Source organism: Lycium barbarum, chromosome 7 (genome assembly GCF_019175385.1).
Source record: "Lycium barbarum isolate Lr01 chromosome 7, ASM1917538v2, whole genome shotgun sequence".
NCBI classification, from domain to species: Eukaryota; Viridiplantae; Streptophyta; class Magnoliopsida; order Solanales; family Solanaceae; genus Lycium; species Lycium barbarum.
The window spans coordinates 41,046,801-41,074,352 of record NC_083343.1 but is presented as its reverse complement, the minus strand read 5'-3'; the positions used below and the strand labels follow the sequence as shown (position 1 = coordinate 41,074,352).

General features: G+C 38.6%; 1 long non-coding RNA gene across 2 annotated transcripts; it reads right to left on the bottom strand.

Annotated features, from left to right (window-relative positions):
• Positions 1-1,592: 1,592 nt before the first annotated feature.
• On the bottom strand, positions 1,593-27,288 carry LOC132602254 (uncharacterized). 2 transcript variants are annotated; one of them, XR_009567692.1, is made up of 3 exons: positions 27,047-27,288; positions 26,547-26,871; positions 1,593-1,894 (listed from the first exon to the last, which is right to left on the bottom strand). It is a non-coding gene; the product is annotated as an uncharacterized LOC132602254 (long non-coding RNA). The 2 variants fall into 2 exon arrangements; XR_009567691.1 differs by lacking the exon at positions 1,593-1,894 and adding an exon at positions 25,003-25,343.
• Between the last annotated feature and the right edge of the window lie 264 nt (positions 27,289-27,552).

The following is a 27,552-nucleotide window of genomic DNA, read 5'->3' as shown; positions in this document are numbered from 1 at the left end:
ATGGCCGCTGAAGGAGAAGATGAGCCTGCAACGGACCCAGCAGGCCGGGCTGAACCCGAACTGCCCTTAAGTGGGCACTCTCTGACTCGATGGTCTGGGCTCCCACAAAAATAACAAGCGCCCGTAGCGCGGTAACACTCCCCCGGGTGGGGCCTCCCACAATAAGAACACGGGGGTATGGGTGGCCTCGACTGACCGGGACCTCTGGAGCTCTGTCCTGCGAACTGTGGGGGCGTACTGTAGGCTGGCTGGGACGAATACCTATTTCTCTGCCGCTGGGAAGGCTCGCTCTGAAATCCCTCTGAATACCCAGCCGATCTGGCTCTCTTAGGCTGGCCCCTGTCGTAACCCCTATCAGGCCGACGTTCCCTACGTCGGTCCTCCATGCCCTGGGCGTGTGCCTGTACCCGGGCTACATGCATCCCTGGCTGAGCAGCCACAGCCAAACAACCATCAATCAGATAAGAGTCCAGTCCCATCACATACCTGTGCACCCTGTCGCCCATCTCAGCTACTATGGTGGGTGCATACCTAGCCAATGAATCGAACTCTAGGCTGTACTCGCGAACACTTCTACCATTCTGTCTCAAGTTCAAGAACCGATCGACCCTAGCTCTTCGTAGCTCTGGTGGTAGAAAATGGTCAAGAAAGGCCTTAGTAAATTCAGCCCATACCGCTGGGGGAGCATCGTCACCCCTGGAGAGCTGCCAAGACTCGTACCAATTTGCTGCCACCTCATATAATCGATACGAAGCCAACTCCACAGACTCAGTCGGCGAAGCCTTAATCAGTCGTAGTGTGCTCTCCATCTTTCTAATGAACTCCTGGGGATCCTCCTCAGGTTTTGCCCCGGAGAATTCTGGAGGATTACATGTCAGAAACTCACGAGCCCTGGAGCTCTCGTACCTATCCGCACGACCACCCCCAAATCCATGCCTGCGAACCTGCTCCGCCATCAATGTGGTCAATAATTGAACCGCATCTCGCATGGCCCTACCCTCCGCCCCTGCCTGTGGAGCTGGAGGCTCGGGCACTGGAACCTCAGGGGCTTGCGGTGGAGCCGTCTCCCGATTAGCAGCTCCTGCTGCTCTGATATCCTCCGGCAAGGGGGGTGTAACAGATCCAGACGACGGGGGCACATCCTCAAGTGCAGGGTGCACACTGGCCCTGGTAACCCTCGGGGCCTGGCTGGTCTCTCCTGCCTCAATCCTGGCCTTGCCCTTCTGGGCAGCTGTTGCCTTCTTCGGAGGCATCACTGAAACATAGCAGATCGTTAGGAGAGGTTCATCCTACTAATACAGTTCTATCGCACGATCTAAAGATCCAAAGAAGGGTAACATCCTAAATGCCCTGTAGCTTCCCGTTTATAGATGTGGTGCACAACACATCGATAAACAAGACTCTACTAGACACGGCCTGTAGACATTCCGAGGACTAACCGCTCTGATACCACTTTTGTCACGACCCAAACCCCGTGGGCCGCGACTCGTACCCTAACTGGATACCCATACGTACCTATCTGATCGAATTCGAATCATACAGATTTTTTTTTTTCGTTTCAAAACAGAAGTACGGAAATAGGCCGATGCAAATACGGCACGCGCGCAACCATACGTATATATACATATATACCTGAACATACAGACATTTACAAGTAAGCCGATAAGGCTAACATACAAACGAAACCCGTAACCCACACATCTATCTACAAGCCTCTACAGACATACAGAATCATATGACGGGACAGGGCCCCGCCGTACCCAGAATATACATACATACGGAGTACACAGAAGACAGAAAATATATACCAAAAGATATGCTCCGAGTCAAAGGAGCTCTTAGAATGGCAGAGTCAGAACCTACGCTGGCGGCGTGTCACCTGGCGCGTCTGTACCTGCGGGCATGTAGCGCAGCCCCCGAAGAACGGGGGTCAGTACGGAAAATGTACCGAGTATGTAAAGCAGAAACGTAACAGATATAAATATAGTCCGAACTAGAGTCACAGAAATATAACGGGCAAAATCCTAAGTCAAACTAACGGACAGAGTTATGATCCAGACAGACATACAGAATCGTGTTACACACAAATGAACAGAATTATAGTTCGGACAGACAGACGGAATCATAATACGGACAGACGAGCAGAATCTGAATCCATACGGACATACAGAAGCAGAAGCCATACGGACATACAGAAATAGTTGTAACACAGACGGACAGACAGTAGTATGACGGACAGAATTATGCATGCAGAGTAGCACAGAGTCATACAAAATCATACAAAGGCGTGTGCTTTATAAATACAGATGGCACACGCATATATTCATACAGATCCCGGCCCTGTCTGGGGGCGCGGTAACAGAACCCGGCCCTCTTAGTACGGGACGCGGTGGACAGACAGAATCAAATCAGATCATATGCCATCCTGGCCGCCATCCCCATACACAGATCATACAGACATACAGATCCCGACCCGTACGCCGAGGGACGCGGTGAACAATGCAGAGAATTATGCACGATAACAGAACCTGGCCCGGGTCGCAGTGAAAGAATGCATTGAGACAGACACGAATCGATAAATGAGAAACCACCTACCTACAGACTCAACATACAGACTCGATCAAATTGAAGGGTGCCAAACGGCGAGCCAAAATCAGAATATCCAGATAGTATGCATAGTACGCGCCTATATCCTAGTTGGGAAGGCACGACAGATTATTATCAGAATGGGATTCTCAACTGTTCAGAAATCATATTGTATAAATTACACAAAAATAGCCATAATATACATAAAACAATAGTTCAGAAGTTTTTGGAGAACATCGGACCAAAACAGATGTATTTTAAAATCGTACCGGGAGTATCGGGCCTTGTGGGCCCACCTCGGACCCACCCGAGACTACATACGTAAATTATTGATAATTGACCTTATGAGGTCACCCATACTCATTCGGAAGTGTTCCGACTTCGTTTGGGGAAGTTTTGTACAAAATCTCACTTTAAGGGCAATTTGTAAGAAAATAGGTTAAATTGAATTGAAGGAATTGGAGCGGTTTTCCGTCTCGAATTCCGGGGAACGGAGTCGGACCTAAGGCTCGCGGCCGAGCCTACCACATCCAGAACATGCCTAGGAACGTAGAGAAGTGCTTCACATACCTCGATGGCGCCTTATGCTCTCTTGGCGTCAATCCAAATTTCGCCCAAAATCTGGAAATGGTCAAGTTTATCATTTGGTTAGTTCCATTCTTTCAATATTCTAACTTTACACATAATTGCCTACCGAAATTTCGGCAGCATTTCCTCTGTATATACGACATCCCCGAGACTTAGCTCGGCTCAATTTAGCAACACAACAACCCAGAGGAGACATCCAAACAACAACAAACATCAATAAACACTAAATCATACCCTATGGCATTATTAGCCACCTTTCGACACGACGAATTATCTTTCGTTTCAAACTTACATTTCCAACCAAAACTTATTATTTTCATAGCCATTATCCATCAAAATCATTACGACATACATCGGAGGCATCCATAACATGTTCACATAATATTCACAAGATATTCATAAAATTCACAAACATTCAACTTTCCATCAAGTCACTACTTTTCCAATCCCTTCCTAACTTTCAACATGCAAACTCATCAACACATTTTTATATTCCAAGTTCATTGTCATAAGCATAATTTGCCTCTTAACACTTTCATTTTCACTTATACACAAGTCATAACAAAGTTCAATAATTTCCTTTAACAACTTAATAACCAATCTTCCATAACAACATAATTAACATGCTAACAAGATTCAATTCACCTTCCAACACCAACACACACCACACGGCCACATGCTATATTTTCCAAATTTCACTAGTTCATTCCACTTTCATTTCTAATAAAATTTCCACCACACTACAACTAACTTACACAAGAATTCAAACCATTAAAATCATGCAATAACCCTATATGCATTCGGCCACACCTCCAAAAATTCCAACACACCAAATTTCCATATTTTTCATTCATTCACACACACTACAACATACATACATCATTTTTAACACAACAAAATCATGAAATCCTTACCTTTCTTCAAGTTCTTCACTTGGGGTTGAAGTTGTTTCCTTGTCAAGATGCTTACATCAACTTGTAGAGAATCTTGTGCTTAGCAATAATCTCTCAAGAGTTGAACTCTTTAGACCAAAGGATTGGCTCCAAAAAATTTTTCTTTATTTTCTTTCTTTCTTTCTCCAAAACCCGAAATGGCTTCTTTCCCCTTTTTTTTGCTTCTCTTTGATTTCTTTCTTGAATATTCTTAAGGATAGGGATGCTATATATTAGCACATGGGAATTAATTAATTCCATGGGCTTTGGATCAATGTACATGGCCGGTTGGGCCTTCCCACTTGGGCCTAATTTTCTCCCTTTTTTTTTTTGAGCCCACTTGGCTAATTTTGTAATTTTATGGGTCAAGTTTCCAAAATTCCAATTTTTGCCCTTGGCCACCTTTCGTAATTCCACACCATTATATTCATAACTTACACATTCATACCAAGTAGTGTCCAATTGTGGCCTAATTCATTACAAGTCAATTTACCTTGAATTTTTCGAACAAGCGAAAATGTCGGATGTAACAATTATACGGTCCGTATAAGTGACCGTATAATCCCATCAGTGAGGGACCTTCACTATGACGATTCTGCGGACCATTATACGGACCGTATAACATTATACAGACCGTATAATCGGTCGTGTAACCCATCTTTTCTCTGATCTTGTTCTCGTCACTTCGTTTGATCTCCAATCCTTGTGGAACCTTTTTGATACTTGTTAACACCTCATTAATGACCTAAGGGATGTTATAATTCTTCTCCAAGATACTATTAAATCATCACTAACTTATTACTCGTCAATCCTTTCCGATACACATCGTATGCCTTGCCCTCTCTTGGCAAACTTTCTCATCATACTCTAAATGTCTTTGCAGATCTCAATTAGGGTCATCAAGTGTCATTTCTCACTTATTGCAATATCGTATACTTCGTGCCTTTCGTTAGTCTATTCACTGTGCATCAACGGGGAATTTTCCGGGGTGTAACATTCCTCCCCCCCCCCCCCCCCCCCTTTTTGAACATTCATCCTCAAATGTTAAGCACTCGGGATTTCTATGAAACTTTTGCCACATTTTCCCCTATAATATGGCACTACCATCCTGTCACAACAGCCCACAATAACATTGCCTCATAGGGCCACAACACAATAGCAATATAACTTGACCACACACGACCCATATGCATAAAAAGAAAACATACATACCTCATAATCTCGATGTTTCATCGTGGATCTCTTCTGGGGGCTAAAATAAATGCAGGTATTTGGATTTCATACACTCTTCTGCTTCCCAAGTCATTTATTCTAGGTTGTTATTTCGCCATAATACTTTAACGGAGGCTACTTCCTTATTTCGAAGTCTCTGTACCTGCCTGTCTAATATGGCAATGGGCACTTCTTCATAGACTAGCTTTTCTGTCACTTGAACATCATCTACTGGAACAATCCTCATAGGATCTCTAACACACTTGCGGAGCATTGAGACATGAAAAACTGGATGGACCGATTCAAGTTTTAGAGGCAAGTCCAATTCATAAGCTACTTGACCCACCTTGCAGATAATCTTATAGGGTCCAATGTATCAAGGACTTAACTTTCCTTTCTTAACAAATCTCATCACTCCTTTCATTGGTGACACCTTTAAGAATACCCAATCATCAACTTAAAATTCTAAGTCTCGCCGGCGGTTGTCCGCATAAGATTTTTGGCGATTTTGGGCTGTCAATAATCGATCTCGGATCACCTTGACTTTTTCTACTGCTTGTTGAATTAACTCAGGGCCTATTAGCTGTACTTCTCCTATTTCAAACCATCCAATTAGGGATCTACACTTCCTTCCATGTGGAGCTTCATAAAGAGCCATTTGAATACTGGAATGGTAGCTATTGTTGTATGCCAACTCGATTAGAGGTAGTGGTCATCCCAACTACCACCAAAATCTAGAACACATGCTCTTAGCATATCCTCCAAGGTCTGAATGGTACGTTCGGCTTGCCCATCAGTCTGCAGATGAAATGTTGTGCTAAGCTTTACATGAGTACCTAGACCTTCTTGGAAAGATTTCTAGAACTTGGCTGTAAATTGCGCTCCTCTATCTGTGATAATGGATATCGAATACCATGGAGTCGCACAATCTCCTTGAGATACAACCTTGCATAATCTTCTGCTGAGTATGTGATTCTAACAGGAAGAAAATGAGCTGCTTTTGTCAATCTATCCACAATCACCCATATAGAATCATACTTGCTTCGGGAACGAGGTAATCCCACAATAAAATCCATATTGATCACTTCCCATTTTCAAGTAGGAATTTCTATTGCCTGCAAAAATCCTCCTGGCTTTTGATGCTCGATATTCACTTGCTGGCAATTTGGACATTGAGCTACAAATTTTGCTATGTCTTTCTTCATTCCATCCCACCAATATATTAACTTGAGATCTCGTTGCACTTGGGTGAAAAGAATACCGAGAATAATGAGCTTCTTCGAGGATTCGATGACGTAATTCTGCAACATTCAGAACACATAGCCTACCTCGGTATCTAAGAATTCCATCCATAGAAGTTTCAAATGGAGACTTCTCTTTTTCATGAAATGTGTCTCTATAATGGCTCAACTGAGGATCTTCATATTGAATCAAAACTGTGGGAATATTAATACCAATTCCTGCACTACCTGAATCAATTAAACGTACTCCAAGATTATCTAGTTGGTGGAGCTCATGAATTACTTCACATAGGCTGCCCATTGATCGGCGGCTAAGCGCATTAGCTACTACATTTGCCTTTCCGGGGTGGTATAAAATACTCATATCATAATCTTTCAATAATTCTAACCACCGCCTCTACCGCAGATTTAACTCCTTCTATTTGAAAATGTATCGAAGACTCTTGTGATCTGTATAAATATCGACATGTACACCATACAAGTTGTGTCTCCACATATTTAATGCATGAATAACTGCAGCCAATTTGAGATCATGAGTTGGGTAGGTCTTTTCATGTTTCCGCAGCTGTCTCAAAGCATAAGTAATGACTTTACCGTGCTGTATTAACACACATCCTAACCCAATACCGGAACCATCACAATATACAACATAACCATCTGGCCCTTCTGGGAGTGTTAAGACTGGAGCTGAAGTCAACCTATCTTTCAATTCCTGAAAGCTACGCTCACACCCCTCATTCCACTGAAATTTAGCTGGCTTCTGGGTTAGCTTCGTCAATGGGGCTGAAATAGAGGAAAATCCCTCCACAAACCTTCTATAATAACCTGCCAATCCTAGAAAACTACAGACTTCTGTAGGCGTCGTAGGCCTTGGCCAAGTCTTCACAGCTTCAATTTTTTGAGTATCAACTCTAATGCCATCACCTGAAATAACATGACCCAAAAATGTCACAGAATTCAGCCAAAACTCACACTTTGAAAATTTTGCATACAATTCTCGAGTTCGAAGAATTCCTAGAACAATACGTAAATGGTCTGCATGATCTGATTCTGTGTGAGAGTATACCAGAATATCGTCAATCAATACTATTATGAATAAATCCACGAGAGGCCTAAATACATTATTCATCAAATTCATGAACACTGCCGGAGCATTAGTTAACCCAAATGACATCACCCGGAATTCATAATGGTCGTATCTCATTCTAAAAGTTGTTTTGGGAATATTTTCTTTTTTAACTCTCATTTGGTGATAACCTGATCTCAAGACTATTTTGGAAAACCACTTGGCACCCTGTAGTTGATCAAATAAATCATCAATTCTCGGAAGAGGATATTTGTTCTTTATTGTCACCTTATTCAACTGCCTATAATCGATGCACATTTGTAAGGAGCAATCTTTCTTTCTAACAAATAGGACATGTGCTCCCCACGGTGATGAACTGGGTCTAATAAACCCCTTCTCAAGCAAATATTTCAACTGTACCTTTAACTCTTTCAATTCCGCCGGAGCCATTCGGTAAGGAGGAATAGAAATAGGCTTGGTATCCGGCAACACATCAATAGAGAAATCAATCTCTCTTTCCGAAGGAAGGCCTGGAAGTTCATCTTGAAATATATCCGGAAATTCATTCACTACCGGAACTGATGGGAATGTTGGCGACTTTGCTTCGGTGTCATGAACTCGGACTAAGTGATAAATATAGCCTTTTGTTATCATCTTTCTTGCCTTAAGGTAGGAAATAAACCTACCTCTTGGAGATGCTGTATTACCCGTCCATTCAAGCACGGGCTCTCCCGAAAATTGAAATCGAACTACTTTCATTCGACAATCAACATTAGCATAACATGAGGCCAACCAAGCCATACCCATAATCACATCGAAATCTATCATTTCCAGCTCAACTAAATCAGCTTTAGTCTGGCGGTCGCATATCACAATTACACAATTTTTGTACACTTGTCTAGCTATCACGGGATCACAAACTGGAGTAGATACCTCAAAAGGTTTAATTGGATCGGGTTTCACCCCAATATGACCAGTAACATACGGAGTAATATAAGATAGGGTAGAACCCGAATCTATCAATGCATACACATCATGGGAAAATACGGATAATGTACCTGTAACCACCTCCGGGTAGGACTCAAAATCCTGTCGTCCGGCTAAAGCATGCATACGGGGCTGAGTGGCACTTGAAGTAGATGCTCCCCCTCTACCTCTACCTCGACCTGCTGGGATTTGGGGCGTCTACCCTACCGGGCGCACTGAAGAGGAACCAGATGCTGATCCTGTGGGCTGAACCCACCTTTACCATACCTCGACGGACAATCACGCATCTAGTGCCCAGTCTGTCTATAAACATAGCAAGCATCTGTGCCCTGGCGATATGGCCCCGAATGTAATTTACCACACTGACTACATCACGGTACTGATGGTCTCCTCTGGCTTTAATCTCCCCCAAACTGGAACCTGAGGCCCTCGAACTCTGACCCTGTCCTGAACGAATGTAGCGGGCAAATCTCCTACCTGCAAATCGTGGATGTGCACTAGTCGCCAACTGGCCTGAGTATCTAGGATATGTCTGCCTCGATCCCCCTCTATAATCACTACGTGCCCCCATAGATCTGGCCCTCTCACTTTGCCCTCTATCAATATCACTATCACCCCTTTGTGGATGTTGTTGTCCTTCTAAATTCTGGGAATGGGCTTGAATGCGTGAAATATCCATTCCGTTTTGCAACGAAGTCGTCAAACAATCCTTAAATAAATGTGGCCCTAAGCCACTCACCAACCTGTGCACCCTATCTCCCATGTCGGCCACCATAGTTGGGGCATATCTAGCCAATGAATTGAACTGAAGGCTATACTCCCGAGCACTCATATTTCCTTGTTTCAAATTTAAAAATCTATCTGCTCTAGCTCGGAGGACCTCGGGTTGCAAATAGTGGCGGATGAAGGCATCTACAAATTCTTGCCAAACGGGAGGAGGCGCGTTCTCTTTTCTTGATGACATCCAATTATTGTACCATAGGAACGCCACATCCCGGAGTCTATACGATGCCAACTCCACAGATTCAATTTCGGAGGCATGAATAATCTTCAATGTTCTCAACATTTCATATATAAAACTTTGCGGGTCTTCATCCGGCTTTGACTCGAAGAACTCCGGAGGATTCACAATCATGAAATCATGGGCTCTAGTACTAATGGACCTGTCACTTGAACCCGAACCCTGCCGCTGTGCCTGGGCGGCAACTAACTACGTCAATATATGAATAGCCTCGGTCACCTGTTGACCCGAAGTAGCCGGTGGAGGAACTAGAGGCATAGGAGCTGGAGCTGAGCTCCCTCTTGTTCTTCTAAATTGGGCGGAGTGGACGAAGTATTAGATAGGGCCTCATTATGTGATTCACCCTCTTCTACATTCATTGGTGGCTCTCTCTCTACCCGCCTTTTCATCGTAATCTTGCCCTTCTGGGTGACTGTAACTTTCCCTTTGGCGGCATTTCTGAAATCACTGCACACTATTAGGGAGGATATAATCTTATAACACAGCTCTATCGCACGATCTCTTAAGAAGAAAGATGGTCATTTTTCCTAAATGCCCTGTAGCCTCCTGTTTATTAGTGTGGTGCGCAACATACCATAAACAAGACTCTACTAGACACGGCTCGTAGACACTTCCTAGGACTGAACTGCTCTGATACCACTTTTGTCACGACCTGACTAAGGGCCACGACAAGTACCTGGGGCTAACCACCGAGCACCACTCGTACCATTACCAATCATACACATCAAGCGTTCAATCATTAATCTTATACTCAAATCATAGGAAAACAATTTTTCACTTGAAACATATTTACCTTATATACATTAGCCCTCTGGCTATCAAAATAATACATATACATACGAGGAGAAATCGTGAGACCATACTACCCACACATACGTATCTACGAGCCTCTACTAGAGTACTAGACATATAGATGGGACAAGACCCCGTCATGCCCAAAACGTATATTTAATTATATATAGATACAGAAAAGGATAAATCAATGGCACCTCCGAAATAATGAGGTGCTATCAAAGTCTGATGGTAGCTCCTACGAGTCTGGATCACCTCCCTGCCTACCTGTGGGCATTAACACATCGTCCAAAGAAAACGGACGTCAGTACGAACATTGTACTACGTATGTAAGGCATGAATGAAATGAACGTAATAGAGAAATCATAAGACATAAGATGAAGATACAACCTGCGAAACTTTTAAGGATGGATACATTTCATACATATATCATATATAATCGTAGTACATGTATTATCATAGCGCCTACATCATCGTATCATATATATATCACCATCGTTAACCCGCGTCCAGGTAACCAACATATGTCGCCCACTAGTGGTGATTGTGTCCGGCCTTCTAGGCGCGGTGGAATCATAAGCAGCCCGCCTTTGTGGTGACAAGTCCGGCTATTTAGGCACGGTGGAATCACAAGCAGCCCGCCTTTGCAGTGACATGTGCGGCGATTTAGGCACGGTGGAATTGTAGCATCGTGAGCACATAATAGACTTAACATTACTGTACATCTCATAGGCACATCACAATCTTATCATAACTGAGCATCGTTATACATTTATCATCAAAACATACAGTAGAACTTGAAGGTAACTATGGCGATGTCGGGGTGACATAAGGTCGTGAACCCTCGATTACATTATGGAGTGATCATAATCATTATGTCTCACCTTGAGGGGACTAACATTTTAAGGTGAGTGTACACAACGAAAAGCATCAATGGAACCGTTCTGAGGATCATAAACTCATGGACATCGTATATTACTCGAGGATTCTTTATACAGAAACTCATCATTATCATTATCATGCTCGTATCGTATCTCTTTTCTTTATGATGTGCGTATGTAGCTCTTTATTTTCCATTATTCAGGAAGATTATGGAAAAATAGGAAGATTCATGCCATAGGAGTCATGCCTTGGAAGGAAAGGATTAGCCTTACATACCACTTTCGTTTAGCTATTCTATCATTTGATCGTTCTCCTTCGATGCTCGCGTTTCTACCTTCAAGAAAGTTCGTATTAACATTAGCTTATCGATAATCCCATCAGTGAGGGACCTTCACTGTGACGATTCTGCAAACCACTATACAGACCGTATAACATTATACGGACCGTATAATCGGCTGTGTAACCTGTCTTTTCTCTGATCTTGTTCTCATCACTTCGTTTGATCTCCAATCCTTGTGGAACCTTCTTGATACTTGTTTAACACCTCATTAACAATCTAAGGGATGCTATAATTCTTCTCCAAGACACTATTAAATCATCACTAACTTATTACTCGTTAATCCTTTCCGATACACATCGTATGCCTTGCCCTCTCTTGGCAAACTTTCTCCTCTTATTCCGAATTTCTTTGTAAATCTCAATTAGGGTCATCAAATGTCATTTCTCACTTATTGCAATATCGTATACTTCGTGCCTTTCGTTAGTCTATTCACTGTGCATCAACCGGGAATTTTCCGGGGTGTAACAATTGATTTGTATATTGATGTGTTGCCGGACACCAAGCCTATTTCTATTCCTCCTTACCGAATGGCTCCGGCAATATATAAAGAGTTAAAGGCACAGTTGAAGGATTTGCTTGAGAAGGGGTTTATTAGACCCAGTTCATCACCGTGGGGAGCACCAGTCCTATTCGTGAGAATGAAAGATGGTTCCTTATGGATGTGTATCGATTATAGGCAGTTAAATAAGGTGAATATAAAGAACAAATATCCTCTCCCAAGGATTGATGATTTATTTGATCAATTACAAGGTGCCAAGTGGTTTACCAAAATAGACTTGAGTTCAGGTTATCACCAAGTGAAATTAAAAGAAGACGATATTCCTAAGAAAGCTTTCAGAACGAGATATGGCCATTATAAATTCCGGGTGATGTCATTTGGGTTAACTAATGCTCCGACAGTGTTCATGAATTTGATGAATAACGTATTCAGGCCTCTCTTGGATTTATTCGTAATAGTATTCATTAACGATATTCTGGTATACTCAGGCACAGAATCAGAACATGCAGATCGTTTACGTATTGTTCTAGAAATTCTTCGAACCCGAGAATTGTATGCAAAATTTTCAAAGTGCGAGTTTTGGCTGAATTCGGTGACATTTTTGGGTCATGTTATTTCAAATGATGGCATTCGAGTTGATACTCAGAAAATTGAAGCTGTGAAGACTTGGCCAAGGCCTACGACGCCTACAGAAGTTCGTAGTTTTCTGGGATTGGCAGGTTACTATAGAAGGTTCGTAGAAGGATTTTCCTTTATTTCAGCCCCATTGACGAAGCTAACCCAAAATTCAGCTAAATTCCAGTGGAGTGATGCTTGTGAATGCAGCTTCCAAGAGTTGAAGGACAGATTAACCTCAGTCCTTGTCTTGACACTCCCAGAAGGGCCAGATGGTTATGTTTTATATTGTGATTCTTCCGGTGTTGGGTTAGGATGTGTGTTAATACAGCACGGTAAAGTCATCACTTATGCTTCGAGACAGCTGCGGAAACATGAAAAGAACTACCCAACTCATGATCTCGAATTGGCTGCAATTATTCATGCATAAAGATGTGGAGACAATACTTGTATGGTGTATCTTCAATACATTTTCAAACAGAAGGAGTTAAATCTGCGGTAGAGGCGGTGGTTAGAATAATTGAATGATTATGATGTGAGTATTTTGTACCACCCCGGAAAGGAAAATGTAGTAGGTGATGCGCTTAGCCGCAGATCAATGGGCAGCCTATGTGAAGTTCCTCCGGAGAAGAAAGAATTAATTCATGAGCTCCACCAACTAGCTAATCTTCGAGTACGTCTAGTTGATTCAGGTAGTGCAGGAATTGGTATTAATAATATCACAGTTTCGTCCTTGAATATGGAAGTGAAAGAGCATCAATATGAAGATCCTCAGTCGAGTCATTATAGAGACACACTTCATGAAAAAGAGAAGTCTCCATTTGAAACTTTTATAGATGGAATTCTTAGATACCGAGGCAGGCTATGTGTTCCAAATGTTGCAGAATTACGTCGCCGAATTCTAAAAGAAGCACATTATTCTCGGTATTCTATTCATCTAGGAACGACAAAGATGTACCATGATCTCAAGTTAATATATTGGTGGGATGGAATGAAGAAAGACATAGCAGAATTTGTAGCCCAATGTCCAAATTGCCAGCAAGTGAAAATTGAACATCAAAAGCCAGGAGGGCTATTGCAGGCAATGGAAATCCCTACTTGGAAATGGGAAGTGATCAATATGGATTTTATTGTGGGATTACCTCGTTCCAGAAGCAAGTATGATTCTATATTGGTGATTGTGGATAGATTGACGAAAGCAGCTCATTTTCTTCCTGTTGGAACTACATACTCAGCAGAAGATTATGCAAGGTTGTATCTCAAGGTGATAGTGCGACTCCATGGTATTCCGATATCCATTATCACAGATAGAGGAGCGCAATTTACAACCACGTTCTGGAAATCTTTCCAAGAAGGTCTAGGTAGTCAAGTAAAGCTTAGCATGGCATTTCATCCGCAGACTGATGGGTAAGCTGAACGTATTATTCATACCTTGGAGGATATGCTAAGAGCATGTATTCTAGAGTTTGGTGGTAGTTAGGATGACCACTTACCTCTAATCGAGTTTGCATACAACAATAACTACCATTCCAGTATCCAAATGGCTCCGTATGAAGCTCTATATGGAAGGAAGTGTATATCCCCAATTGGATGGTTTGAAATAGGAGAAGTACAGCTAATAGGCCCTGAGTTAATTCAACAAGCAGTAGAAAAAGTCAAGGTGATCCGAGATCGATTATTGATAGCCCAAAGTCGCCAAAAATCTTATGCGGACAATCGTCGGCGAGACTTAGAATTTCAAGTTGATGATTGGGTATTCTTAAAGGTGTCACCAATGAAAGGAGTGATGATATTTGGTAAGAAAGGAAAGTTAAGTCCTCGATACATTGGACCCTATAAGATTATCCACAAGGTGGGTCAAGTAGCTTACAAATTGGACTTGCCTCTAGAACTTGAATTAGTCTATCCAGTTTTCCATGTCTCAATGCTCCGCAAGTGTGTTGGAGATCCTACGAGGATTGTTCTAGTAGATGATGTTAAAGTGACTAGAAAATCTAGTCTATGAAGAAGTGTCCATTGCCATATTAGACAGACAGGTACGGAGACTTCGAAATAAGGAAGTAGCCTCAGTTAAAGTCTTATGGCGAAATAATAACCAAGAAGAAATGACTTGGGAAGCAGAAGAGAGTATGAAATACAAATACCCACACTTATTTCAGCCCCCAAAAGAGATCTACGATGAAACATCGAGATTTTCAGGTACGTATGTTTTCTTTTTTATGCATATGGGTCGTGTGTGGCCAACTTATATTGCTATTGTGATGTGGCCCTGTGAGGCAATGTTATTGTAGGTTGTTGTGATAGGATGGTAGTTCCATATTACAGGGAAAACTCTGGCGAAATTTTCGTAGAATTCTCGAGTGCTTAACATTCGAGGACGAATGTTCCAAAAGGGGGGAAGAATGTGACACCCCAAAAATTTCCCGTTAATGTACAGTGAATAGACTAATGAAGGGCACGACGTATACTATGTTTTGATAAGTAAGAAATAACATTTGATGATTCTAAATGAGATTTCAAAAACATGTGAGGTAGGAGACGGAAGTTGTTAAGGAAAGCAAGGTATAGGTTGTGTGTCGGGCAAGATTTACGAGTATCGAATTAATGATGTTTTAGAGAAGAGTTATAATGTCCCTTAAATTGTTAACGAGGTGTTAAACAAGTGTCAAGAAGGTTCCATAAGGATTGGAGGTCAAACGAATGACAAAGATCATTTAGGGAGATGGGGTTATACGACCGACTTATACGGTCCGTATAAGGGTCGGTATAACACCCAACAAAGATAATGTTTGCCTGTGGTGAACCACGACCACTTATACGGGTCGTGCAATGTTATATGGACCGTATAAGTGTCCGTGGAAGTCTCGACGGGCTGAGTTAAGTTCAATTATATAAATGTGATCCCACTTCACTAATTTCATTTTCCCACACTTCTTCATCTCTCTCAAGGCTTCTAGAGGGTTCCACACACTTCTTCCATAAGAACTCAAGGGAGATTCAAGATCAACTTCATCAAACTAAGAGAGTTAAGTGTAAGAAACTCACTAGAGTTCATCCAAGACAAGGAATCTAAGTAGAAGTGAAGCTATGGTTTTGGTGCAAGAGGGGTATCTCCGCTCAAGGCTTATTCTTACACTATCTAAGGTAAGTTTTATGATCATTCCATGTTGTTTAAAGTAATGAGAGGTTGAAACACTTGGATTGTAGAAGGATATAGAAAAAGGGTCATGAATGTGAGGATAGTGACATTTTGAGTGGTAGTTTGGAATAAGTCATGAATACTTTTAACCTAAATCCAATTATAACTCAGGTTGTTGCTCGGGTCCTTGTGGGTTTGCCATCTTGTGCACAAAAGACCCCAAAAGCAAGGACCTAGGGTAAAAAGCCGTTTGAATTTGGGTACAATTTTGGGGTTTCCATCCATTTCAGTACTGTGTTACCGTCAATTTATTTTTTGTTTGTCCTATATAATGACTAGGCGTACTATTCGGTTATTCCCCAGGGTTTTGGATTAGGGTGTAGTACGAATTGGCTGGATTTTTATTTGTTTGTATGATGTGTACAATATTTGAGTGGGTAATAGTACTAACTGTACAATTTTGCAAAAATACCCTTATCCTATGTCCTAAATCTTGAAATCTTTTGAATATGAGGGGGAAATTCTGTTTTAAGGTATCTTCCCTACCATTTTTACCCCTAGCTAGCTAAATTTGCCTATAAATAGTAAGTTTTTTGTTCATTGCAAGGAGAATTCTTGGATACCCTAGAAAATACTAAGTATACTAGCCTATATATCACTATATTCCTACTATACACCATGGATATACTATAATATACAATATACCATATACAATACTATAAAGAATACTAATATACATTACACTATAGCCTATACTACTAAAAATACAAGTTATTTTATAGAAAGTTGAAGAAAAGGTTTAAGGTCTTTCTTGGTGTTGAAGCTTTGGATCCCAATCTCCCTTTTGATCTTTAGGTTTCCCCTAAGAAAGGTAATTTCTAATCTCCTTCCAACATTGCTTTGTTTTCAAGTTGTTCTATGTTGTTGTCTAATTGTTGCTATTAAAATGTGAATATTTTGATGTTTGTACTGTCTCTGCTATGTTAATGTAGTGTTTTCTATAAGTTTAGTGGTGTTAAATGGAGAGTGATAGCTAAACTAATCTAAAAAAAGAAAAGAAAGTGAGCTCTTTAGCTTAAACCTACTGTTACATTGAGTCATTTGGGAAATTTTGAATTGTTTTGTATGTCATTGTGTCTTAAGCGTGTGTTGCATTTGTTGATGTTATGAGGACCTGTGTATATAGAAATGGCTTTTCAAAAATAAAAAGAATGTTTTGCTTATGGTTCAGAAGTTACTTTTGTACTGCTTTCCTTTAAAATTATCAAAGTTTGATCCTTTTGTGTTTACAAGGCCTGTTTTTTTTTTTTTTTGGTGCTGTCTCCAGATATGATTTAAACTACTCTAAAAATGGTTGAAAGTCTATTTTTAACTTTTCTAAGGCTCCTTCTAATAGTTAGAAATGGATTAGTGGCACTCTAATGACTGATAGTTGACTAATGGAGTTCTAAATAGTTCTAAAAGGAAAAGTATGGCTATACAGGGTGTTAAATGCTTGTGTCACTGGTTTTTTTTACTCTAAATAACTAGCTAAGTATGTCTTGTGCTTAGACATTGTCCCACTGCTGTTCCTAATTTTTTGAAAAGGGTAAGAGTTGATTCTGAGATTGTATTTGATGTTTCTGAAAGATAATGAAGTCTAAAATTGGAATAAAGTGTTGTTAATGCCAATTTTCCTCCTTACTACTTTGGCTAAAAGACTTTCTAGGTAGTTCTAGTGCAGAAGTAAAGCATGGTAAGGTTTAGGGGCTCTCTAATGGTTCATAGTGTGCTTAGGGTAAAAAACAAAATGAGTTTGAAATAAGTAGAAGGGGCCTTAGTTGATCACTGTTCCTCATTGTTTGGGTTGAAAGTTTTGAAGTGGTATTTTGTGGTCTTATGATTGTCTGATTGCTATTTCTAAAAACCTTGTGTTTTTTTGTTTCTAAATGATTGCATTGAAGCCTACTTCTATGTGTCTTTGATTACTACAAAGTTGACTTATCTGTGTCATGTCCTTAGTATCATGCCTAAGTTGTTTAGGACGAAAATGTGGTATTGATCATTTAGTTTATAATCTGAAACTGTAAAGAATGGACTACTAGTTCCTTAATTGAAAACATAGTCTAGAAATGAAGTTTTACTGGATCTATGGCCACCAGTTGACTCTCCAATGCTGCTTGATTCCAAAATAGCTTTAACATGCCTAAAACTTGCATGAACTCACCTCTATTCCCCTTTGTCTAGCCTTGTCCTCTATTTGTTTTACCTATCAGAGTCACTATCCATGTTTGAGTGCTAAAATATATGTAGTGTTTGGTCCTTAGCCTAGATTTCTTGTATATTTAAGTTCAATATAACCCTGAGCGTGTAACCATGTTACTTAATTCCCTTAAAACCAATTTATATTATCCTTTACCTGCACCTAATATGCTGCTAGCTTGATATGTGTTCTTTTTTCTCCCTTCAGCCTAGCTATTTCTATTTGTTTAAGTTGACCACCTACATTTATGTCTATTTCCTTTATCCCAGTCGCTTAAATATTGGTTTAAATCTTGATCAACTATTTAAGTGTGATGGCTGCCTGAGTCTTAAAACCTGAAAAAACTATTTCTAAAAATTACTTACACTCACTGGTTCTAGCTGATCATCCAGATCCACTTTTGGGCTTAAGTGTGATCCTTGGAAACTTGCATAGTATATATGATTCTGTGACTTTAAATACACCATATGATTGCACTACTTCTAACTAGACTTGATGGAAACTAGCTTTGAAAACAAACACCTACATTTTGTGACATTCTTTCCTGAAACCGACTACTAAGAAATTGGATTTGTGACTTAAATTAGGCTATAGAACATGTTGTTTGTCTATCTACGTGATCACATGCACATTGCATTTCAACTTGACCTATGATACGCCATATTTGTCGTGATGTTAACTTGAAATTGGCATCCTAAAACTTGACCAATTTGACTCCTTAAACCTGCTAAATGTGACTTTGACACTAGACACTGTTGTTGGAAACTGTTTGTTGTGAAAACCTTGATAAAATGAACGTAATGCAGTGTCACCTTGGAATTTAGAACCATTTGTACCCATTCCAAGAACTGCCTTAGTGAATGAAGAGCTAGGCATTTGTTTCATGCAGATTACTTGCTGTGTATTTGGTGTTTTTCTCTATTTAACTTATCATGTATCGCATCAGTTTTCAAGTTCTTACACCTTCATTATGTTGTTTTGTTGTAGTTGCTTCTATGTATGTTATACTCTCTGCATTGTACTGTCTTACTATTTGAAAACCCAATGTTCTTTCATCTGACTGTGCCATTCTTTTGTTAAGTTCTGAATATGTGTGTATGTTTGTCTGTGTTCTTGAGGGGTTTGAGAGTAAAAATTTGAGATATAAAAGCATGCTACATGTGAGATTACTAATGTACAAGATAGGTATGCCCCTTCTTGGTGGTTTTGCCCTCTTGATCCTTGGATATAGGGAGGTATACTTTTTATAGTGAAGTTTATACTTAGTTAAAACATAGTAAAAATTAGGGTATACTAGTGGTATATCTGGGGTATACCACAGTTTTCAGGGGGTATATTGTGTATATGAGGTTCCTACACTTAGAATTTTGAAGAAAAAAGGTAGATGGACCATTAGTTTGGCCTGGCACTTTGTTGGGCTATTTTAGTAGATTATTATTGCTAATTATATCTCTATTTGGGCTTCCATACATTCTGATTAACATCATTTATTATTGGGCTTGGCCAAGAACGTTGTAATTCATATTTCGTTTTTGTAATACGTTATTTAGTTTAATTTTTGTATCTAATTTTAAGTGTTGGATGTGTACTAATGCTGAGCATAGCCTTTGTATCTTATACCTCTCAAAACACATTGGTGGGTTTCCACGAGGCCCACCAATGTGTATAGATAATTGCAAGTAAATTACGAGTTAATTACTTTCATAAAAATAATTCAAAAAAGATAAAATACGTATCCCACTCTCTCTAGTTTGGGAAACATGGTAATTTAAACGACGTACGAGTTACGGCTCATTTTGACCTCATTTTTTTCACATTTTTAAATATTCTCCGAAACTATATCAACATTAGGCTTGTCTTGAAGCTAATATTTTAAATTTATGAGTTTTAAACTTTAATCAGCCTAAATAACTATTTTTTAAAGTTATACGCATATTTTAATACTTAGTTTTATTTTTTAACTTAAAACATTAGGGGCCGTTTTTAACTTTTGAAAAAACATGAGGGGGAGGGATATATAAGGCGGAGGGACCAAAGTTATCCTTTGAAAACTTCAGCTCCACCTCATCATATTTGGAAAACTAAAGAATTCATCGTCTTCTTTCACCATCAATGGCGACTTGGGTTTAGGGTTTCATCGCGATTCTAACTCGGTCACTTCCATGGCCATTTTTGGTGTGATTTCATGGGGGTTTTGTCCCCATCGTTCCCCCTACTGCTTATCAGGTTTAATTTAACCTAATTCGTTATTTTAACCTAAATTCAATTATGACTCGTATTGTTGCTCGGGTCCTTGTGGGTTTGCCATCTTGTGCACCAAAGACCCCAAAAGCAGGGACCTAGGGTAAAAACCTATTTGAATTTAGGTACAATTTTGGGGTTTCCATCAATTTTTAGTACTGTGTTACCGTCAATTTTTTTTTTCTCATATATAATGACTAGGCGTACTATTCAGTTATTCTCCGAAAATTTTGGGATTTTGAATTTGGGTGTAGTACGAATTGGCTGGATTTTTGTTTGTTTGTATGACGTGTACAATATTTGAGTGGATATTAGTATTAATTGTACAATTTTGCAAAAAATCACTTATCCTATATCCTTAATTTTGAAATCTTTTGAATATGTGAGGGAAATTCTGTTCTGAGGTATCTTCCCTACCATTTTTACCCCTAGCTCATTGAATTTGCCAATAAATAGTAAGTTTTTGCTCATTGTAAGGAGAATTTTTGGATACCCTAGAAAATACTAAGTATACTATCCTATATATCACTATATTCCTACTATACACCATTGATATACTATAATATATAATATACAATACTATAAAGAATCATTACTCTATAGCCTATACTACTAAAAATACAAGTTATTTTCTGGAAAGTTGAAGAAAAGGTTTAAGGTCTTGTTTGGTGTTGAAGCTTTGGATCCCAATCTACCTTTTGATCTTTAGGTTTCCCCTAAGAAAGGTAATTTCTAATCTCCACCCTACATTGCTTTTTTTCTCAAGTTGTTCCATGTTATTGTCTAATTGTGGTTGTTAAAATGTGAATATTTTGATGTTTGTACTGTCTCTGCTAAGTTAATGTAGTGGTTTCTATCAGTTTAGTGGTGTTAAATGGAGAATGATGGCTAAACTAATCTAAAAAAGGAAAAGAAAGATAGCTCTTTAGCTTAAACCGACTGTTACATTGAGTCATTTTGGAAATTTTGAATTGTTTCGTAAGTCATTGTGTTCTAAGTGTGTGTTGGATATGTTGATGTTATGAGGACCTGTGTATACATAAATGGCTTTTATAAAATAAAAAAGAACGTTTTTCTTATGGTTCAGAAGTTACTCTTGTACTGCTTTCCTTTAAAATTATCAAAGTTTGATCCTTTTGTGTTTACAAGGCTTGTTTGGTATTTGTTTTGGTGCTGTCTCCGGATATGATTTAAATTAGTCTAAAAAAGGTTAAAGGTCTATTTTGAACTTGTCTAAGGCTCCTTCTAATAGTTAGAGATGGATTAGTGGCACTCTAATGACTGATAGTTGACTAATGGAGTTCGAAATAGTTCTAAAAGGCAAAGTATGGCTATACAGGGTGTTAAATGCTTGTGTCACTGGTTGTTTTTACTCTAAATAACTAGCTAAGTGTGCCTTGTGCGTAGACATTGTCCCACTACTGTTCCTATTTTTTTGAAAAGGGTAAGAGTTTATTCTAAGATTCTATTTGATGTTTCTGAAAGACAATGAAGTCTAAAAAGGGATTAAAGTGTTGTTAATGCCAATTTTCCTCTTTACTACTTTGGCTAAAAGACTTTCTAGGTAGTTCTGGTGTAGAGGAAAAGGATGGTAAGGTTTAGGGGATCTCTAATGGTTCATAGTGTGCTTAGGGTAAAAAAAAATGAATTTGAAATAAGTAGAAAGGGTCTTGGTTGATCACTGGTCCTCATTGTTTGTGTTGAAAGTTTTGAAGTGATATTTTGTGGTCTTATGATTGTCTGATTGCTATTTCTAAATACCTTGTGTTTCTGTGTTTCTAAATGATTGCATTGAAGCCTACTTCTATGTGTCTTTGATCACTACAAAGTTGACTTATCTGTGTCATGTCCTTAGTATCATGCTTAAGTTGTTTAGGATGAAAATGTGGTATTGATCATTTAGTTTATAATCCTAAACTGTAAAGAATGGACTACTGGTTCCTTAATTGAAAACTTAGTCTAGAAATGAAGTTTTGTTGGATTTATGGCCACCAGTTGACTCTCCAATGCTGCTTGATTCCAAAATAGCTTTGACATGCCTAAAACTTGCATGAACTCACCTCTATTCCCCTTTGTCTAGCCTGTTCTCTATCTGTTTTACCTATCAGAGTCACTATCCATGTTTGAGTGCTAAAATATAAGTAGTGTTGGGTGGTTAGCCTAGATTTTTTGTATATTTAAGTTCAATATAACCCTGAGCCTGTGACCAAGTTACTTAATTCCCTTAAAACCAATTTATACTATCCTTTACCTGCACTTTATATGCTGCTGGCTTGATATATGTTCTTTTTTCTCCCTTCAGCCTAGCTATTTCTATTTGTTTATGTTGACCACCTACATTTATGTCTATTTCCTTTAACCCAGTCGCTTAAATATTGGTTGATATCTTGATCATCTATTTAAGTGTGATGGCTGCCTGAGTCTTAAAACCTGAAAAAACTATTTCTGAAAATTACTTACACTCACTGGTTCCAGCTGATCATCCAGATCCACTTTTGGGCTTAACTGTGATCCTTGCAAACTTGCATAGTATCTATGATTCTGTGACTTTAAATACACAATATGATTGCACTACTTCTAAATAGACTTGATGCAAACTAGCTTTGAAAACAAACACCTACATTCTGTGACATTCTTTCCTCAAACCGACTGCTAAGAAAGTGGATTTCTGACTTAAATTAGGTTATAGAACATGTTTTTGTCTATCTATGTGATCAAATGCACAATGCATCCTGACTGTTTAAATTAGATTACTCTTGTGTCATCTATAGATACTTAAGATTGTCTGCATCCTGACTCTTCTTATGTTGTTCCTACCTGCTTGAACTATAGGCTTTGTGTTTTGCATCCTATTGTCTTTAATATGGTAAGCTCCCCTTCATGACTTCTTTTGCTCTTTCTTTGAGTTTAATTCCTTGTGTGAATGTGGTATCCTCATCCTCATCATGAAATAGTTAAAGTGTTTAGTGGAATTTCTCTGTGTGTGTTGTTGTGCTAAACATTAATGCTTAAAAACCTGTTGAAACCTGTTGATGTAGTTTATCTGTCTGATAGTGGATTAGTTAGTTTAAATCTAAGGTCTGGCCTTTATAGGAGATAGGTAGCACTATTTATAAAATTAGGGATAGAGGTTCAGTAAATTAGTTGAAACCTGAGCTCTACAACATGTGTTAAGGCTGGATATATAGAAAATATACATTAGGTCCTCAAAAGAGGAAGGTACAGACTTGACACAAATTTGATATACAAACCATAAGTATATGTCTTTAGTACACTATGTGAGAATATGCTAAATATACATAGGGTATACACCTTAGTGAAGTTAAGAGAGGATCTCATTAAGCCCTTTAACTCTCCAACTGGATCTTTGTTTGAAAATAAATGGGCTTAGCCCAATTTAATAAGTAGGAACTGAAGGGGTTCGGGTGCTTTCCTTTTATGTTTGATATTGGGCCATTAAATCCCAGTGGCATATATACGTATGCCTCTGCTGTTTTTTTATATAAATTGTGTATGTATAGATTGTATATATTTAAATACACGATAAGTTCAGTAAATTAAAAACTAACTGGGTCCCTCTTATTTTTCCTCCTCCACTGCATGGCCATTCGGGCCAAGTCCAGCCAACCTGTGGGGCCTTGGCCCAATAGGCAAATTCTTTCTAAAAGTACCTAGTCCGATGAAGACGACAATGGAAGCTAATATTATTAAATGCATAGAAGGCCCAGCCATGAGCGAAAATGGCCAACTAGGGGCTTGGTACGCCCCTAGCCTTCCCTTTCTTCTTATTTATTTATTTATGCCTTTTTTTATGTGTAATGTTGTAGTATTTTGTATTTGTAAAAACTTGTAAAACTCAGATATATATTGGAACTTATGGCTTGAATTAGCCGACTTAGGACAACGGTACTTATGCCGTTTAGTGGACTTTAGGTCCCCAAAACGAATTTTCAAAACCCGCTTAGTATAAATAAATTCTCAAAGTCTAAAAATGGAAAATTGTTTTCTTTAATACAAGTTTAACACGGACAAATAGGAAAGCAAGATTTCAAGAATTTTGACATTTCTTCAAGTGAGATCAGATTAAATTTTTGAAACCCAAGAGCATGTCCTTTTGAAAACAAATTATGTTTTAAACCCAAATAAATAAATATTTTTGGCCGAGCCCAACAAATGAGAAATCAAGATGTATGGTTAACATTTTCCTGAAAATAATGAATATTATCAGAGCCCAGTTTTAATCAAATTTTTTAGAAAAGAAGTACAACTATGAAAAGAAATTTCAGCCAACCCCAAAATAAAAAATACACCTTTTTGAGAGGTTTGGATTTTTAAGGCTAAAGTTCGTCTTATACACATAAATATCAAGGAAAAATCGTGTCATAAAAATGAGTTCCTAAGAATTCATAAATACAAGGGTTTAGAGTAAGGCGTTCTAAATTTGTTAAACGGACTAACCTGAACCAAGTATGAGACTAAGCATGAACTAAATTATAAATCAAAACGATTTTTGATACACTATCCTTATATATAAAAGGAAATTATTTGTATCCGGATATTATAAATCCGAACCTAATTACCCTATATATAAAGGGGATATATTCAACTCTTTTCATAATGATATGCAAATAATAGATTTTATAAATGCGGGAATAAACACTAAATAAATAGTTCATGCAAATACTCATACATTGGAATTCGAAGGTCAACCGTATAGTACGGATCCTTAATACTAGGGTGTCGAACACCTTCCCTAGGGGATCATCAGAACCCTTACCTAGAACTTTGGATTACGAAGGCCTTTTCACTATATCTGAATAAATCCTTCACCACTGGTTTTCCTAATTTCCTAAAAATTAGGTGGCGATTCTTTTAAAACAATGTCCGAAAGAGCACCAATAAGTTCGAAGTAGCTTTCTGAGCGCTAACATCGGCCGGGAAATGCTAACCGTAACAAAACCTATTTCAGAATACAACAAGGTCATAACCAAAATCAAAAAGGTGCATAAAAAGTCTTTTAGAGGGTAAGGATAAGGTCAAAATAAGTCACACTATGCTCACAGGGTTCATGCCATTCTCGGGTCTTCTTTTAAAACAAACACTCAAAAAGGTAGTTTTATTTTTATAAAGTAGGACCAAACTGAACCACGTATAAATACATGTTGGCATACACTGGCCATTATCACATACATAGACATACTCATAATCAGATTGAATCATAACTCATTTTAATAGGTGCAAAATAGTGAAACTGGCACACATGTATAACTCAAGCCCCCAGACCATTACTGAGGTGTTATAAACCATAGAAGATTTTAATTTGTCAAAAGAACAAAGCAGTAAATGTCATATACTTAACAGGTGCACATACTAGCACATTTAAGTTTAAACAAATCATGACATAATAACAAACTTTCTTGGATTCAAAACACAAGAACATATAAGATGATATTATTTAGTCCTAACACATGAAAACTAAACTATCATTTTAATTGGTAAGACAGAGAACTTAACATGCTTATTCAAACCAAATAATGTAATCCAAGAAAAAGGACATTAATCACACACACATTAATAGATTGGGACAAAATAAATGAACATAGTCAATAATTATTCATAAATTCACATGATCACATGGATGTTACTAAACTGAAACGAGGCTGGGCTAGGACATACTCATGTAAGTACTAGGAAACTAAGCAAAAGCATGAATACAAGCAATACTAACTTTTGAGGACCAAACTAGCTGAACATATACAAGCTATTAGACTGAAAAATACCAATAAACTATAGCAAGCCAACACATATGAATGCTATGGAAACTGAAAGGACCAACTAACTTCAGATACAGACTAATCACATGACTAACCAAAACAAGATAACAAACTAACAATACACTAATCACCTAATTAACAGCAGGACTATAAACTAACCACTTATACTAATCACATAATTAACTAAAGCAGAATAATAAACTAACAAATATACACTAATTACATAATCAACTACAAACAGCATTATAAGCTAACAAATACACTAATCACATAATTAACTAAAGCAAAACATTAAACACACAACTAATAGAATATTCAAACAGCACCAACTGAAATGCATAAAGATGCTAAAATTGAAAAAAAATTGAAAAAAAATGAAAGAAGGTTACCTCTTCTTGGTGCAACCTTGACCGAGAATGGAATTGGAATCTTGAATCTTCCACTCCAACACTCAGCCACACACCCAGAAAATAAAGAATAAATTTTAAACTTAAACTAACCAAAAAAAGTAAAGGTCTCAAGCAAATGCTAAAACCCTAGGTATTTTCAATTTTTGTGAATATGGAAGTGATATTCGGTGTAAAAGTGTCAAACAATGTGATTTGTGGGTTCTATTTATAGACCCCAATTCCTCGAAACCCTAGCTTCAATTCGATGTCGGAGTTTTGGAATTCTCAGAATTGCATCTCTCAATACAACATCCAATGTCAGGAACTGAGTGAACAAATAAAATAAGGGTTAGATTTGATCCCAAAATGGTCAATTCGTGTGGTTATTCAAGAACCAACAAATCGTGAATTCAAAATCACGACACAACAAAACTCATTAAGAAAAATCAATCTCTTGACCGTTGAAATAGCAGAAAAGCAAAGAAAGAGAGGACTAATACCTTGTTTGGTTGGAATCAGGTGAAGAGAGGGTGCTAGCTTAAATGCTTTACCCCAAGCGGCTATACCAAGCCTGAAAGAGGTGCAGTACCTCTGTATCTTTGCCATTATCGACAAGATGACGCAACAGAGACGAAATAAGGTGGGGGCAGCGCTAGGGTTTTCTCTCATCTTAGTAGAGAACCCTTAAGGGTTCGTTTGGCTTTGGAGACAAAAATAGGAACTGAAGGGGAGTCTTATTAGACTGGGCCTGACTGAATTAAAAGAAATACGGTGGGTAGTTATGTATATACAAACTCATATATACGGTATACATATATACATATCTATATCTGTGTATATGTGTGTATATATGACAAGACTCAAATGCTCAATTTAACAAATGGCCACAACTAAGAAAATTAATGAATTAAATTCTTTAATTAATGACCAAATACGACTTAATTAACCGCTTAGTCAAACTAATTGATATGGTTAACATGCAAAAGGAAATAAATTTCTCTGTACA